We start from the raw sequence: 17466 nt of genomic DNA, 5'->3' as shown, positions 1-17466 counted from the left end.
CTGACCTGTGCCACCATTGAAGGCCTAACTGCCCTTCTTCTTCTTCTTCTTCTTGGAGAAGATCCCCTTGCCGTTATGCCCACAAGGACCAGCTGCTCGGAATTGGGGATGTCGTTGTGGGGGGTTGTAGTGCCAAGGAGGCGACGCCTCGGCCCGGCCCGACCACACCGGAGGCCTTGACCACCAACCATGCGGCGAGGAGCGGAGGTCCTGACCACGCCAGTGGTGAGGAGAGTCCTCGCACTGGCGGAGCTCACACTAAGATGAGGTCTCCTAGCTCGCCACCGCTTTGCCCTTTAGGAGAGAGCTGCACAGCTCGTACTCCCGACGGTTGGCCGAAGGGGACGGATGCTGCGGAATGGTGGCCCGGTCGTCCTCCCGCGCAGAAGCCCGGTGCTTGGGGTGGGGATCACCATCGTCGACTTCCCTAGGCATGGGAACGGGCAGCGCGAGGTAGGAGCAAGGAGAGGGAGGGCGCGAGGAGCGGAAAAGAGCAGGCGACACGGGAGGGGAGGTCGAGGAACCAGGATTAGCTCGAGAGGTAGGGGCACAGTTAGGGTTATCCCCACCAACGGGCCCGATGGCACCATGGGCCTAGACACCCCTAGCACACCGCAGGCCGAGCCCAATCCCACCCTAGAGATGAGTACCATCGATGCCGCTGGGACAGGGGCTGAGCTACCCCCCAACTCTTGCGGCCTATGGTCAAAGCGCCGACCCAACCTATCACGCACCACCATGGGATGGGAGGGAAGGGTTTCCGCTCATACAGTCGTCGCAGGCGGCACTGCGTCACCCTTTGACCAATCTCCAAAGCCGACAACGACGACCGGAATGCGCGAAAGGACACCACACGGGGAGCGAGCGGGTGGTCGACTAGGGGGAGAGCCAGCGCCAGGGGCAGCAAGTTCGCGCCTTGACTCGCCGTCATGACATCACTCTGGCCAGCAGAGCTCGTCGGGCGATGCCACGACCAGGCCACTGCCTCGAGGTTCGCCCGCCAACCACACCCCAGGTCCACGACCGTCGACCCCTACCTCCCCGAGTTGCAGGAGCCCTGGCATGCGGAAGGGGGGAGTAAATGGGAGGGGATTGGGGGCTCACCAGGGTTTCGTGAGAGGAAGCAAATATGGCGATCTTCGCGGCTACGACATCCGCCAACCGGTCATCGAAGAGGAGCATGACCGGTCTCCGACCAGCCGCCAGTGTGGCCACTGCCGCGAAGTCCTCAGACTCTTCCCAGTCTGGCCACCTCGGGCCAAGCGGATCACCGAGAGCGTCGCCAGTCGCCATCACCAAACCCCGTTGCACCTTCAACCATTGGGAGGAGAAACCAATTAAAATACAAAAGGCTACTCCTTGCCGATGTTCACAAAATAACGATTTTGCGTACCGAAGAGGGCTGTAGCCGAGCAAACCCCGCATAGTTGTTCGCTACGCATGATCTACTAGGTCGTAGCCCGCTTCGGCCCCCAAACCGAAAACCCCAGATTAGACAATTTGAGAGCGATTTCGGCGGTTGAGTTTAAATTCCAAGAATAAAACATAGTTCACATGCAAATAAAAGCATAGTTTTCTACGACAAATGCAAAAGAACCTCATGCAAAAGCAACAATTACGACCATCATCATCTTGGTCGCTTTTCACCCGTCATCATGATCTTCACTCCGCACGACCGCCATTGATGCCATCACCACCTCCGAGTTCAGCATCGACACTTGTTCCAACTTTGAAAACGAAAGCATAGTCGGGCGCACTGAAAGCATTAGCAACAATAGTTCCAACTCCTGTTGGCAAAACATCACCGGCACCGAAACACCCACAGGCTGCTGTTAGCATCCTCCTCTTCAAGATGTTTCTCTTTGCCATATCATGCCATTCTTTGGTGATGTCGTCCATGTCATCGCGGTTTAATGTCATGATCTTGTTCTCTTCGACAAGAATCTTGACCATGGCTTTGATCTCATCGGCAATGACCCTCCTCTCCTCAATGGTCGCCTTGCACAACCCCTGGTCCTTGAGCAATTGCCACTTCTCTTGCTTGTCTCATGCCTTCTTATCCGCCAACTCTTTCTTTGCCTCCAATGTCTTCGCCAACATCAACTCATTTGTCTGCACCATGGCATCTATCTTGTCTCGCAAGCTCGATGCCTCGTGTTCCCTCTTGATCTTCTCCTTTGTCTTCTTGTCTCTATCGTGCTTGTTCAAGTTTTGTGGGACATCATCATCTGCATTATCATCCATGTTCTTAAGTGAACCTCTATTTGATGGGAATTCTTTTTCAATCAATTCCCACTTCTCACACTTTTTAGCAATTCCCAACAATTTTCTAGTTAAAATAATTTTCCTTCGAAAGATTCTACGTCTTTGTAACTTTGTTGGGCAATTTTTTCCCACACAATTGAAACAATGTCAAATGACGCAATCACTTCAAATGCTACAAATGCTTTGCACAACTTGGGATGTGAAAACGAACTCACATAGTCGGATTTCACGGTTCCACTTGGAGGTGCATTGCGAACTTGTGTCGAGCAAGCAACCCAACGGCTACAAAACGACTTGATCACATTCCAACGACCTTGAAGTGTCCGAAAAGTGTGTGGAGTCCTATTTGGATACCTCGCCATCATACGGAAGTATTGATCTTCGATCCTTTGCCAATACCTCTTGGCGGTTTGAGATGTGCCGGTGCACGCATCAAGAGACACCGCACTCGAAGCTTTGATCAAGATTTGGTCCTCGAACAACGTGTAGTTCTTCGATATCACACCTTTTTTGCTTGCACTTGGTCATACACCTCCTCGTCTATCTCCTCCACCTCCTCTTCACCACCGTGACCATCCACGCCACCATCTATTTCATTGTAATTGAAATCACCCATCAGGGCTTGATCGATGTCGACGGTGTTGCTGACCAACAAGTTGACGAACTCGGTATAGACATCGTTCGAACCGACCATTTCGTCGAACACCTCGCTTGCGGTGGAAGCAATGTTGTTGAAGAGCATCGTCGGGGTACCTCTTGCCAGGGCGGATGGAGAGAATGAAGTCGCCTGCCTTTCCGTAGGAGCCTTCTTGCGCTTAACGCCCGAGACCTTGCCCTTCTTCTCCGGAGGCGGTCGGGCAAATCGCGCAGCAGTAGTGGAACCGGGCTCGCGTGCCTTCCCGGCGAGTCAAGACATATTTCCGCCGTGCACGACGACGTTGCCCTACCGCTTGCGGATAGGCGCGGTGGTGCCTTGAGCGACGGCGGGGGCGACATGGCCAACAACGAGATCTATCGGAGGGGATTGCGAGTGCTAGTCATCCACGGTGATGGGGGTGGCTAGGAGGCTTCCATGGCTGTGAAGAATGACCGGGGAAGATGGACTGGAGCGGGCGGAGGCATGACAATGGTAGCGAAGGGTGCGGAAAGCGGGAACGTTCATGCGAAACTCGCCCTCGTGCCAAATCTTGCTGCGGATAGGGGGCGAGCTTGGGTCGGCCTCCTACCCCGTCAATCTAAAGGTTGAGGACAAACTTTTGCCGCGCCCCGCAATTTGTTTTATAGGTCGCGGCTCAGTATGGGCAGGCAATTTTTTTTTGCGCGGACTCGTATTTCAACGGTTTTTTTTGTGGGCCAGGGCTTTATACGAGTTGCTAGAAATGATCTCGAGCGTGCGCCGCATGCGCTCGGGGCCACAACCTTTTTCCTCTATTGCTACAATTGGTATCTTTCTTTTTTTCCTAGGGGTTTATCTGTTTGCTTGTTTGACTCTTTTCATTAGTACTAGATGATAGCTCGTGCGTTGCTACGGGAATTAAAAGCTCAATGTAGGAGGATGATTATGGAGTGGAAAAATTAAATAATTTAAAGAGATATAAATATACGTTTGTATTTGAATAATTGATGATATGATATGAAAAGACCAAAAATTTACTATATCGTCAAGTTACTTTATATTTTCTTTTATTAGAATGCAATCCCTTTTTTGTGAAGAACGACAAATGCATTGCTAACATGTAACTATAAACATAAAGTTTGAGAATTCCGCTGAAAAATGCCCGAATAGGATCAGAAGTCCAGTATTCAATGAAACAAAGCTGAATCAACGTCCAACACAGAAGGCCTAATCCTAGCGCAAGGCCCCACATAAAGTACTAAGGTGCACGACTTGTTGAGTTATCTGTAGTATGATCAGAAGTCCTTCAAAAGAAAAAGCACCGAATAAATATACACAACTCCAGTAGCAATCCGTAAGTAAACAAATTCAGAAGTAATACTTTCAAAAGTACATCTGAATTTGTACATGACCACCGGCCAGATACAAATTACTAAAAAAAAATAACATAGCATTCACGAAAAAAGTTCATTTTAAACCCTGAATTGGTAATGGTCCGGCGGAATGAACCTCAAAGTTAAAATCCCGGTCGATTATATTCTGAACTATGCAATTCCGGTCTAAATCGAACCCTAACAAATTTCAACCGGGATTCATCTGATAGGTAGGTCCGCTTTAGTTTTTCGTTTAAAAATAAAAATTTCAGGACATACACCACCTCCACCAAGCCAAGGTAGGTCCACCAATTCCTAGAGCTCCCCGTATTGCTTTAGTTCTTCCAATCCCTGTTCACGTAGGCGACCACCTCGTTTCGACTGCAACAGCGACCACCAGTCGACTACATCCCGACAATCACTGCCACCAATTGTGGTGAGCACACTAGTTCTTTTCGATGACTCTGGCTTATTGCAAATGCAATGATTTTTCTGGATGTGCCAATCAAGCTTCAGAACTGTAGTAACATGTGTTACTGAATGCAAAATTCAGAAAAAAATGAATGTCAGTTCTTTGAATATGTTTTCAGTTAGTTGAGAGAGAAAGCAACAGGGAAGCAGATGTGGTGGCTGATGGGGCTACAGCTCACGGGAGAAATGAATCTTGGTTGCGCCTGCACCCAAGTTTATTGATCCCGTACGCTGCCAACAAACTTTTACACCACATGGATGCTGCCATGCTACTTTTACTACTGATTCGGAAGTAGCTAACATCACAAATAGCTGCTGAGTCAGTGAACTGATCACTGCTCATACAACAGAATAAATGGATGTGTTAACAGACTGGATAAATTCGGTGTACATGAAAGTTGCTAGGTGATAGCACTTGCTCCTTCATATAAAATAGAAATAAATGGAAGGGCAAGTGAGACGGGTTTCCACGCAGCTAGATGGGACATAGACTCAGGGCGGCTACGTGATTTATGGAGAATGGGGGAAGCAAATTCTATCCATGGCTGCATATTCACCATCTCTACCAGCATTAACAGCCATGGTGATCAGTTGGGCAGATTCATTCCGTCCTAGTGGGCTTTCTGTCGCTAGAATTTGTCTCTCGTGCTGATCAGGGTTTTGGACGATGCATTTGATCAGGGGTTGAACAATTATACGAACCAAACTAGGCGATGCATTTGATCAGGGGTTGAACAATTATACGAACCAAACTAGTGAACAATTATACGAACCAAACTCTATAAATATATGTGTTGAACAATTAAAACGAATGGAAATAACTTTGTATACTATAGGAAAAAATAAACAGCCAAAAAAGATATCATAAAAAGAAAAGAATATATATATGTATATATATATAAATAGAAACAGAAACGAAAAATTAAAACGAAAGGAAAAACCCAAAAAACAAAAAAGATAAATTTAAATAAAAGGAAAAAAACAAAAAAAAACAAAAACAAAAACAGAAGAAAAAAGAACCAGAAAAGAAAAATAAAAATGAAAGAAAAAAAGAACCAGAAAAGAAAAAGGAAAAAGACAAATAACGAATGAAAAAAACTAAAACAAAAACACGCGTCACGTGCTTCCGTGAACTAGGCCGGCCCAATCCTGTTTATTCCCTGTTTAGAAAATGATCTGAAGGTTTGATTTAGACCGAAATTGCATAGTTCACGGTACAATCGACCGGGATTTTGATTTAAGGGTTCGTTCCGTGGGACCTCTACCAATTCATGGTTTTAAATGAACCTTTTCCTAGCACTCACACACATGCATTTTTTCACGGACAATACATATGCATCTCTCTTTTTAGCCACGCATATCTTCTTTTTCAGCACTAAAATGAAATGGCAAATGATGTTTTTCAGCTGGCTGATCATAACATTTCACCAACCAAGCGGCTAGCTTAGTAAGCTACCAACAAAAACTTGCGATTGTAACGTTTCACCAGCCACTGCGTGTCGTTGGATAGCCTCTGATCGTGTAGGTGGGCATCTACCTCACGATGGATGTGAACGCCGAATGGACCGTTCAGTTCGTTCTCGACCTAGCCCAACACACTGCTAAACATTTTCTTCTTTCCCCGCAGCTCTCACAACTTATTTCAAATCTGTTCTGCTCCGCCATACCGTTGCCAAACTCCCCCGATCTCTCTATGCTATCCCGCGCAATGTCGTCCCTCCAGAGCCTCACACTCGCCGTGCGTGCTTTTCTGAGCCCATCAGGTGGCTCCCCATGTCTATAATCTATATGTCGAGGTATTGCAAGTGGCGGCGATGTGGAAGGTATGGCTGCAATAGCCTGGCCGGAGACGGAGCAAGACGAGTTGCATGATGCTGCGATGACAGACGCGCAGTGCTTCAAGGTCATCTTCTGCTGCCGGAAGCGGACCATGCGACGCAGTAGTATCATTGCTGAAAAGATTGCCCGCGTTACTACAAGACGGAGCGGGGATGAACACATCTTCAATAAACCTGCATCCGTACAACGATGCTGCGAAGCAACCAGACGTTGCTGCCATGGTTTTAAATTTCAGTTAGAAAAAATTCAGTACCAACCGAAATCACTGAAATTCAGTGAAATTCAGTAATTTCAGTTTGCATTTCGACCGAAGGGCTGAAATATTCACTCGAATTTAATTAAATATTTGAAATATTTGAAAAATATTTTTGAAAATATTTGATTTCTAGTGTAATACTGAAATTGCTGAAATATGTAGGCCGAAACATAATATTTCAGTGTGTACTAAAATTAATGAAATTCAGTGAATTTCATTGAAATCTCAGTAAAAATGAAAACCATGGACGCTGCAAGCCGACGTCGGTGCCTCTGCTTCTGCAGAGGGGCCACACACTGGCAGCGACCATGGGGCACCAGTCTGGCATTAGTGCTGAGGTCTCCGGTGGCGACGACCTAATAAGATTTGAGCGGGGGAGCGTAGTGTGCAGAGTGGCACATATAAGGAGAGAGGAGAAGAATCAAGAAGACCACGGTGGAGATATACTGATCATGGTGGAAATTTATTAACTGAGGGGAGATGAAGGAATGATCAAACAAAGTGGCACTAAAATGAAAGGGCGGAAGGGATAATAATGCCTCCGAGAAGAAGGTGAAAACTATATTTTTCCTAATGACGGTGCCACTTCGTTGGTGTGGAACATGCCATGCGAGAGAGGACCCAGAGGAGTCTATTGGTGTTCATGACTGAAAACAAAACAATGGCTTGACGTGATGCATTTGTAGAGTTTACAGATTTGTTGTTGTTTGGAAACTGATTGCTAAGGTGGCATCATGTTGATGTGAACAACTTGCATGTTCAGATAAATGGGAATAAAATTATTAGGTATATAGGATTATTACAATTTTTTTATTCTTTGCATGCTTAGCGTTGGTTTTATCTCTTTGTCGGAAACACGTTTTGTGTCTCAGATGTGTCTCATTCGTGCGCAACCACAACCTCGCAGAAATACATGCGTATGGATCTCTTGGCGTGTTCCAAACTGTGAAACTTGACGTAAGCATATGCTACGTTAGCAGGGATGCATTCGTGTTTATATAAGGCAAAATTACATGAGATATACATCAGGTCGTTTAGGTTAGATCGATCTATACAGGAGCCGGTCCTAACTACCTACAAGATAACAACTAGAGAATATACCACGCACACGACTCTCTACACGGTTTATACTTATACCGTATGTACATCATCTAACACTCCCCCTCAATCACAACTCGCAAGATTGAGATTGTGTCGAAAGGATGCTAACTGTTGTACTATTAATGGTTTTGTGAAACCATCTACGATTTTATTACCAGTAGCTATGAACCTGATGCTCAACTGTTTATTGGCTACCCTTTCACGAACAAAGTGATAGTCAATTTCAATATGCTTTTTCCTGGCATGGAAAATAGGATTAGCAGACAAGTATGTAGCCCCAATGTTGAATCACTAACTCTTTCAACATATTTTGCACCCATATGACTTTAGAAGTGGCATTAGGTAAGGCCTCATATTCAGCTTCTATGCTTGACTTTCATACTGTAGCCTATTTGCGAGTTGTCCATGAAACTAAGGTAAACTCCACGAAAACTGCAAACCCTCCTCTTGAGCTCCTGTCATCGGGACAACCTGCCAAGTTTGCATCTGAAAAAGCACTTACCAACATTGAGTCTGACTTACCAAGCCTAAGTCCATGACTTTTTGTTGCTTGCAAATATCTGGGTATTCTTTTGACTGCTTTAAAATGTACACTAGTAGGAGCATGCAAGAAGTGTCAGACTTTGTTAACTGGGTTTGAAATATCTGGTCTAGTCAATGTTAAGTAATCCAAGGTGCCTACAATGCTTATGTACTTTGTGGAATCTTCTGTTTCAAGTATCTCTCCATCATAAAGAGACAACTTCTCAGAAGTAGACAAGGGAGTAGGGGATGGCTTGCACCCTTTCATACCATCTCGCCGAAGTATGTCATGCACATATTTCTCTTATGAAAGCAAAATTCTATTGTTGTTGCTTGCATGCATATCATATCATTTCATGTGTTAGGTGTTGTTGCAATGTGGTCATATGATTCCATGTGGTGCTTGTAATCTTGTGGTTATGTGACTTGTGATTTCATGTTAGTGTTGGATGTGTGGATGAGGTGATGTACATGATAGTAGGAAGTGCGTTGTGGTTTGCTTAGAGTTCAGAGCTATCTTCCTCGTATTATCTAAAGCCATATATTTTCTTGCCTCTTAGGTGTAGTAAAAAACTTCCCTGTTTAAGCTATTGACTGTGGTGATTTTGTGCATTGCAAATGATGTTTTATAAGTGTCTCTAACAGGTGCAAATATTCCCAAAACAGCCAAACATAATGCTGTTTTGAAATATTTAGTTGCCCCAAATACATCTCTGTTATTTTATTCAAATAGGTTGTATTTTTCCTTGGTCAGTGGTATTTTTGTTGTATTTTTATCCCCAGTGGGATTTCCTGTGTATTTTTTATCTCCTGAGGCTTTTCCTGTTAATAGGAGAGGCACCAGAGATTTTCTTTTCTCTTATGTGTGGCCCCGTGGGCTCCCTCCCACATGGCCGGCCCATCTCCCTTCTCCCTGCACCAAGCCCACGCGCGGCATCCCTCTGTTCTTCCATCTGACGCCGTCTCCCCCTCTCTGCACCTTTCCGTCATCCACCAGAGAGGGCGCGATAGCGCCGTGAGCAGCAACGTCGAGGACCCCCTCCCTTTAAAACGCGTTGGCGTCCGTGCCAACTTCCGAGGGTTCCTCTTCCCCCCTCAGCCGCCGCCGCCACCTCTCCCCATCCCCATCTCCATCTCTTCTTTCTTCCCTGGTAAGTCTTCTGTAGACAGTAGCAGAGAGAAGCAGAGGAGCTCCGCCGCGTCTACCCCGCCTCTCCGTCGAACTTCGCCGCGACCATGTCCGGGGACTCGGGCAGGCTGCCCGCACTCCATTCCCGGCCCTAGGAGCTCCGGAGAACGACTACACCGACGAGCACGACCTCGTCAATAGCAAGGTCCCGATGATCTTCGGCCTCTTCCTCGGTTCCGCGTCAGGGTTGCAGCACCTCTTCTTCCCCTCCGACCCGGCTCCTTCTCCTTCGGGTCGACGTTTTTCCTTCCTTCCCAAGGTGAGCAAGACTCCCCTTCCCCCTTCTCCGTCGGGTGGTTCGCCGTAGGAGGTCCGGCTGTGTTCTTGCGCCTCTGTGCATAGCAGGAAGCGACACTTGATGTTTGCGTGGTGCAGAGGTGATGTGGGTGTGTTGCGCTCGTTAGTTCCAGTAGCAGTAGGGTTACCCCCCCTCGAAGCCTGAGGTTTTTCCTCCTTGGTAGCGCGGTAGCAGTTGCTCAGAAGAGAACGCCGGCGTTCTTCCCTGTCGCGAGTCTCTGCTGAGCAGCAGCAGCAGCAGATCGAGTAGCATGTCGTTGTGGTTTCGGCGTTGCAGAGTAGCAGGGATCCCTCCCCACGTAGCCGTCGAGTAGTTGCAGATCGTGGTAGACCTCCGGTAACAGGCGTGCAGCAGCAGCAGGTTCAGCTCCGGCCATCTCTCTGTCGCTGGTGCGTCTGTCAGCTACCGTGGTCGCGACTGTCTGCAGCAGTAGTTTACCTTGATCGCGACCCTCTTCTGTCAGTAGCCGATTTGTAGCGCAGTGGCTGTGGTCTCTGTTTGTTCTCTGGAGGTGCAGGGATCAAATCCCCGGTGGTGCACTTCCCCCCTTTTATTTCATTTTTTCTCGGTTGATAGTAGTAGCAGCAGCATAGAGGTTAACCTGACATGTTCCCCTCCTCTGTCGAGTGCATGGTGACTAGTAGAGTGGTAGTGGTGCTCTGGTTTACCAGAGGGAGTACTGGGTTCGAATCCCAGGAAGTTCCCCCCATTTTTTTGTTTTTCTCTTTGCTGCAATATTATTTCATCTTTGCTATTGTAGTTCCTGTTACTATCATAGGTGGTCATGGCATCTTGTTTCTATTTTATTTTTTCTTGCTGTTATATCTATGTTAGGTGATGTAGTGTGTGGCTTGGGAGAATTGCATGTGTGTGTGAGGCCAGATATATATGGAGTAGCTTTACATGTTGTGTGTGCATGGTGGTGTTACCTAGTAGATTATCCTAGGTAAAGTTAGCAAGTGAAGTGGTAACTTGTGTAGCTTCTTCTTTGTTGTAGGTGCTATCATGTGTTGATGCACTAGGTTGTCTGTTTATATATGGAGTTGACCTTGTTCTAGTTGGTAGCTAAGATCATATGTGTAAGGGTGTGGTGTTGACCTTGAGTATGTTGTTCTTGTGGGTGATGTGGACTAGGAGTGTGTGTGAGTAGCATCCCACCTTGACAAGCAAGCCTTGCACCTCCACATGTCCATATGTGAGAGGGCATGGCATGATATTTGTGTGAGATGCTCGATAGTAGGGGTTGTGAAGTTGATGTGCATGACAAAAACATGGGGTTCAAACCCCCATGTCACTTTGTCATTGTGCACACGAACACAACCTTTGTAGTTGCTGTTTTAGTAGGAACTACATGAAATGATGCCCTATTCATTAGGCATGATTTGGAGTAGTTTCCTCTTCCTTAATTTGTGGTCATTTGTTCCAAGCAAGTGTTGACATATTATAGATGATTCTGGGGTAGAATATCCCAAGGAATCTAGTGGTGAAGTTTGTTTTGCCATTAGGATACTTTATGGAGTTGACATATTCAGTTTTGTTGCAAGCTTGATCCTTGATTCCATGGTATAGGTGGAGCCCAAGGGCATGAGCTTTTGTGTGATAGTAGTAGGGGTTTTGCTCTACACTATAGTGGTGTCATTTATCACTTGGTGTTATGTGTGTGCAACATATGCCTAGACAAAGTGGGCATGTGGCTGAAAAATTCCAGTTTAGTGAAATCTGAAATTTCACTAAGTTTGGGATGCTGGAGACATTTTCTTCTCTTATAGATGAGGATGTGCTGGTCATTCTGTTGAGAACTAGCCTTAGTTCAGTGCTAGGATTTTGAACCTCGTAAGTTTTTGAAGCTCCCTGTCAAATTTCAAATTATTTGGAGTCCAGTAGGTTGTGTTTTGATTGCTGTCAAAAAGCTTCAGTACAAAGACAAAAACTCAGGTCCAGGAATTTTCACTAAGTCCGTGAGACCTCATGGTTTTGGGAAAGTTTGTTGCCTTGTATCTTCTAGAGTTTAATTCCTTTTGCTGTGATTATTGCTGGTGCTTGTAGTGTTCTTGGTTGGCAACAGCCACATATATTATTTGTCATGTTTGGAGACCTGTAGCTATGTTGCATGTAGCTCCCAAAGAGCTAAGATGCAGATTATGGCAGATCATGTAGTTTTGTCATTTTGGCCATTGTGTGAGCTTAGGGAGTGTTGTGGTGTTATTCATTGCTCCATTCCATTCATGTTGGAATGATACATGTCTTGGCAACCTGGGAATACCAGATTTGTGTCATTTGAGTGTGTGGTGTCGAATCTTCCACGTAGAGCTTCATATCTCGTTTCGTTGATTCCCGTTGATCCGTAGCTCCGTTTGCAATGTTCTTTATATGGTTTTGCACCGTTTTCACGAGCCGCATATGTTCTTGTAATTCTCATGCATGTAAAAATAGCTTACTGTACAGTTCTGACCAGAAACTTGCAGTAGTTTATTTTGCTTGTGCTAGTGATAGAAATAGTGGTGCATGCTCAATTTTCATCTCATGCATCATGTGATTGTTGCATCTTGTGGTGCTGGTGTTCATTGGCTGTTATTCTTATGTTGGGTAGCACCGGGATCGGAGAACGAATACGTGGAGTCAGGAGAGTACGTGCAGGACGAACCAGAACCATTCCAAGCTGAGGATATCACACGCAAGATGATATGACCTTGATTCCATCTCTAGACTTGTTATGTTAGTTTCGTTTCCATGTCATATTGCTCGCTGCCTACCACTGAAATTAAATTTCCTCTTGAAATGCCATGAGCCCAAACACCGTTCTCCTTCCTAGCAAACTTGTGTGGCTAAGTAGGCTTGCTCAGCTACTAACGTTAGCATTGCTAGTTGCAGGTGTTTTAAACTCATGTGATGACATGAGCTTGATATCATTATATTAAATTCTGTTATTTAATTAATGCACCTATATACTTGGTAAATGACGGGAGGCCTAGCCTTTTGCCGGGTGCCTTGTTCCGTTGTTGCCGCCTTAGTTACCGGTTACCGGTGTTTGATTCCATAATGATCGCTCCTAACACGTTCGGGGTTGTTATGGGGACCCCATCGATAAATCGCGTAGTGCTAAGGCTTGTCCGGCAGGACCCAACATTGGTGTTAATTTGCTAATAACTTAATAATAATCTGCATAGGGAGTAGCTACCCCGAGGATCTTTAATCAATAACCCGGGCCAGTGCTCCTCATGAGTGTTGGTCCAAACTGGTCTGCCTGCGGGGCCACCACAAGGAAACTTGAGGTTTGGTACCTGTAGCTAGTTCCATCTGGCGTGTCCTGAGACTGAGATACGCGGCTCTTATCGGGGTCGTCGACACGTCGGGAGGTCCTGCTAGCCTTGTCTTACCTTAGCGGTAATATCTTGCGTATAGGAATCCCAGTGAAGCTTTGGTTTCCCCTAGAATTGAGGTTTCCCTCTAAGGAATCCGACGAGATCACGAGATTCGTGATAGAGGATGCCTTTGCGGCCTGTGTTCGTTTGTGATGGACTAGTTGGAGCACCCCTGCAGGGTTTAATCTTTCGGAAAGCCGTGCCCGCGGTTATGTGGCAACTTGGAATATTTTGTTAACATCCGGTATTAGAGAACTTAAACATAAGCTAATAAAAATTGCCCACTGTGTGCGTAACCGTGACTGTCCCTTCGAAGATCTCTCTTCGATCGGGAACACGGTGGGGTTATGAATGCCGTAGGTAGGTGTTCAGGGTCACTTAGTGATCAAGTAAATCCGACCGCTAGTGTAGACCACCTTCACTTCCACTTTGCGTAAGTTAGACACTTAATCAAGCTTAGGATGCTGCAGCCTGATACACTTCACCCCCACCCTACCTAATAACATGACTAGTTCTGGCACCAAGGTCTTAGATTGCTGAGTCCCCGTGGCTCACGGATTCCTCCGAAACTCCCAGCAGGTACAAGTAACCCAGAGACCGATGATCCCGACGGCACCCAGCTGGCGTGGTAGTACGACGAGGAGACATGTCGCCTCTACGTGAACTATCCAGAGGACTGAGGCATGGTCGTGACCGTGGGCCTGCAGCAGGGTAGCATATCATTTTCCATGTTTTGTAGTCCGTAGCGGAACTACCTTGTTTGTATCTGTGTTGTACTCTGAGTTATTAATAAGAAGACAATTGAATCCCGAATTGTCTATTTTTATTATTATTTGTGCTATGTTACTTGCTTTCGAAACGCTTAGATGCGCTTCTTTCCTATTTGGGACCTCGACCCCCAGATCGGAAAGGACCGCATCTTGGTCGTTACATCCATCTTTCATATTTTTACCTCAATCCCAAGGAAATAGTGAGGGCTGCCTAAATCCTTGAGATCAAAATCTAAGAGAAGATCCTTGAGAAGAGCTTCAACGGCCTTAGAAGATGAGATTGTAACAATTATATCATCAACATAAATAAGCATAAGATGGTGACTCCATGTCGATGGTAAAAGAACAGAGAGGTATCTCCCTTGGAGGGAACAAAGCCAAGGGATTGCAGTTTGTGGGACAACCCAGAGTACCAAGCTCTTGGTGCTTGCTTTACCCATATGTTGCTTTATCAAGCTTGCATACATGTTGTGGAAATCGTGGACACTCATACCAAGTAGGTTGCGTCATTAACACCTCTTCTTCCAGAACACCGTGCAAAAATGCGTTCTTCACATCTAGTTGTCGCATGCACCAATCTTTGGATACTACAACTGAAAGAATTAATCTGATAGTGGCAGCTTTTACTACAAGACTGAAGGTGTCCTCATAGTCAATCCCATAACTCTGTTTAAACCCTTTGGCAACAAGACATGCCTTTTACCTGTCAATGGTGCCATCGGACTTCCTTTTTACCTTGTAACCCACTTGCAGTCAATCACGTTGCTACCCCTGATGTGCGGAACCAAGTGCCATGTTTTATTATCCAGGAGAGCAGCATACTCTTCATCCATGGCATCTTTCCACTTGGATTCACCAAGCGCCTCCGTCAAATTTTGCGGTTCACCTATGGAACAAAACAATCCCAAACGAATACAACCATCATTATAAACTTTGGGTTTAACTACACCACTTTGTGACCTCGTATGAAGACGTGTCGGAGGAGGTGATGGAGGCCGAGCTAACTGATGCTGGAGTCGCTGTGAAGGTGGTGAAACAGTAGGTTCGAGATCCGATGGCAAAGAGCGTAGACGACTGCTACTGCAACAAAAGACCTTCCAACGGCGTCAGAAACGTGCTACGGCACCAGGAATCCTTCTGCTATGGCTACGCCTTAAGGGACTTCCTAGGCAAATATGCAAAGGATTTCCCCCGTGGCCTTGGAGCCTTGCGTTGGTGTTCCCTCGAAGCGGAAAGGGTGATGTAGCGCAGCGGTGGTAAGTATTTCCCTCAGTTTGAGAACCAAGGTATCGATCTAGTGAAGGAGTATCACAAGTCCCTGCACAAACACAAAAACTTGCTCCCAACGCTATGAAGGGGTTGTCAATCCCTTATAGATTGTTTGCCAAGTGAGAACTGAAAGCAACAAAGTAACAAAGCGAAGTAAAAGCGAAAGTGGAAATGATAGGTGTGAATAGATCCGGGGCCCGTAGTTCTTACTAGTGGCTTCTCTCATGAAAGCAAGTAGACGGTGGGTGAACAAACTACTGTCGAGAAATTGATAGAACCGCGCAAAATTGTGATGTCATCTATGGCAATGATTATATCTATAGGCATCACGTCCAAAACAAGTAGACCGATACTTTCTGCATCTACTACTATTACTCCACACGTCGACCGCTATCCAGCATGCATCTAGTGTATTAAGTCCAAAAGAACAGAGTAACGCCTTAAGCAAGATGATATGATGTAGATGGACAATCTCATATCTACGACAAAGCCCACCTTGTTACCCTTGATGGCAACTACACGATGTGTGCCTTGCTGCCCCTACTGTCACTAGGAAAGGTCACCACACGGTAAGATCCCAAAACTGAGCACTTCTCCTATTGCAAGAATCATAGATCTAGTTGGCCAAACAAAACCCAAGACTCGGAGAGACTTACAAGGATATCAAATCATGCATATAAGAAATCAGCAAAGACTCAAATATATATCATAGATAATCTGATCACAAATCCACAATTCATCGGATCTCGACAAACACAACGCCAAAGAGGTTTAAATCGGATAGATCTCCATGAAGATCATGGAGAACTTTGTATTGAAGATCCAAGAGAGAGAAGAAGCCATCTAGCTACTAACTACGGACCCGTAGGTCTGAAGTGTACTACTCACGAGTCATTGGAGGGGCGATGATGTTGATGTAGAAGCCCTCCAACTCCAAAGTCCCCTCCGGCAGGGCACCGGGAAGGGTCTCCAGATGAGATCTCGCGGAAACGGAAGCTTGCGACGGCGGAAAACTATTTTCGTGGATCCCTTGATTTTTTTCTGTATTTTAGGGAATATATAAGCGAAGGAGCTAGGTCAGGGGGGCGCCAGGGAGGTCACAAGCCTGATGACGCCGCCCCCTGGTGGCGGATAGGGGGCTTGTGGGCCCCCTGTAGCCCTCCTGGCTTGGCCCTCAAGCCCCCTAATCTTCTTCCGTTTGGGAAAAAATTAATTCAGGGATTTTATTCCGTTTGGACTCCGTTACAAAATCAGATCTGAAAAGAGCAAAAAACACAGAAAAAATAGGAACTGGCACTTGACACTGAATTAATAAGTTAGTCCCAAAAAAGATATAAAAGGTACATAAAACATCCAAAGATGACAAGATAACAACATGAAACCATCAAAAATTATAGATACGTTTGAGACGTATCAAGCATCCCCAAGCTTAACGAAGTGATAAAGAATGAATTTTTGATGCATTCATGCTACCTAGCATAGATGTCCTTTGTAACTCCTCTTGTGTGACGTGAATGTTCAGATCCATTAGATTCAAAACAATAGTTTGCTATTGACGTGGAAACAATAATAATTCAAGCAAACTAGCAAGGTAATCATGAACTTTCAAAATAACAAGGCCAAAAGAAAGTTATCTCTACAAAAGCATATAGTCTGGCTATGCTCTATCGTCATTGGACAACAAATTTAAATCATGCACAACCCCGGTATTGGCCAAGTAATTGTTTCATACCTTTACTTTCTCAAACCTTTTCAACTCTCACGCAATACATGAGCGTGCGCCATGGTTTTAGAACTATAAGTGGTGTGGAGTGTGGTGGAGGTTGCAAGACAAAAAGGAGAAGATGGTCACACTAACTAGGCATATCAATGAGCTGTGGAGATGCTCGTCAATAGATATCAATGTGAATGAGTAGGGATTGCCATACAAATGATGCAGTAGAGCTAAGAGTATGTGAAAGCTCTTAAGGAAAACTAGTGGGTGTGCATCCAACTTGCTTGCTCACGAAGACCTAAGGCAATTTTGAGGAAGCCTATCATTGGAATATACAAGCCAAGTTATATAATGAAAATTTCCAACTAGCTATATGGTGGTGACAAAACGAGAGACTCTGAATCATGAATATCATGGTGCT

Source organism: Hordeum vulgare, chromosome 4H, assembly GCF_904849725.1.
Source record: "Hordeum vulgare subsp. vulgare chromosome 4H, MorexV3_pseudomolecules_assembly, whole genome shotgun sequence".
NCBI lineage: Eukaryota > Viridiplantae > Streptophyta > Magnoliopsida > Poales > Poaceae > Hordeum > Hordeum vulgare.
This window is presented reverse-complemented; position numbering follows the sequence as displayed.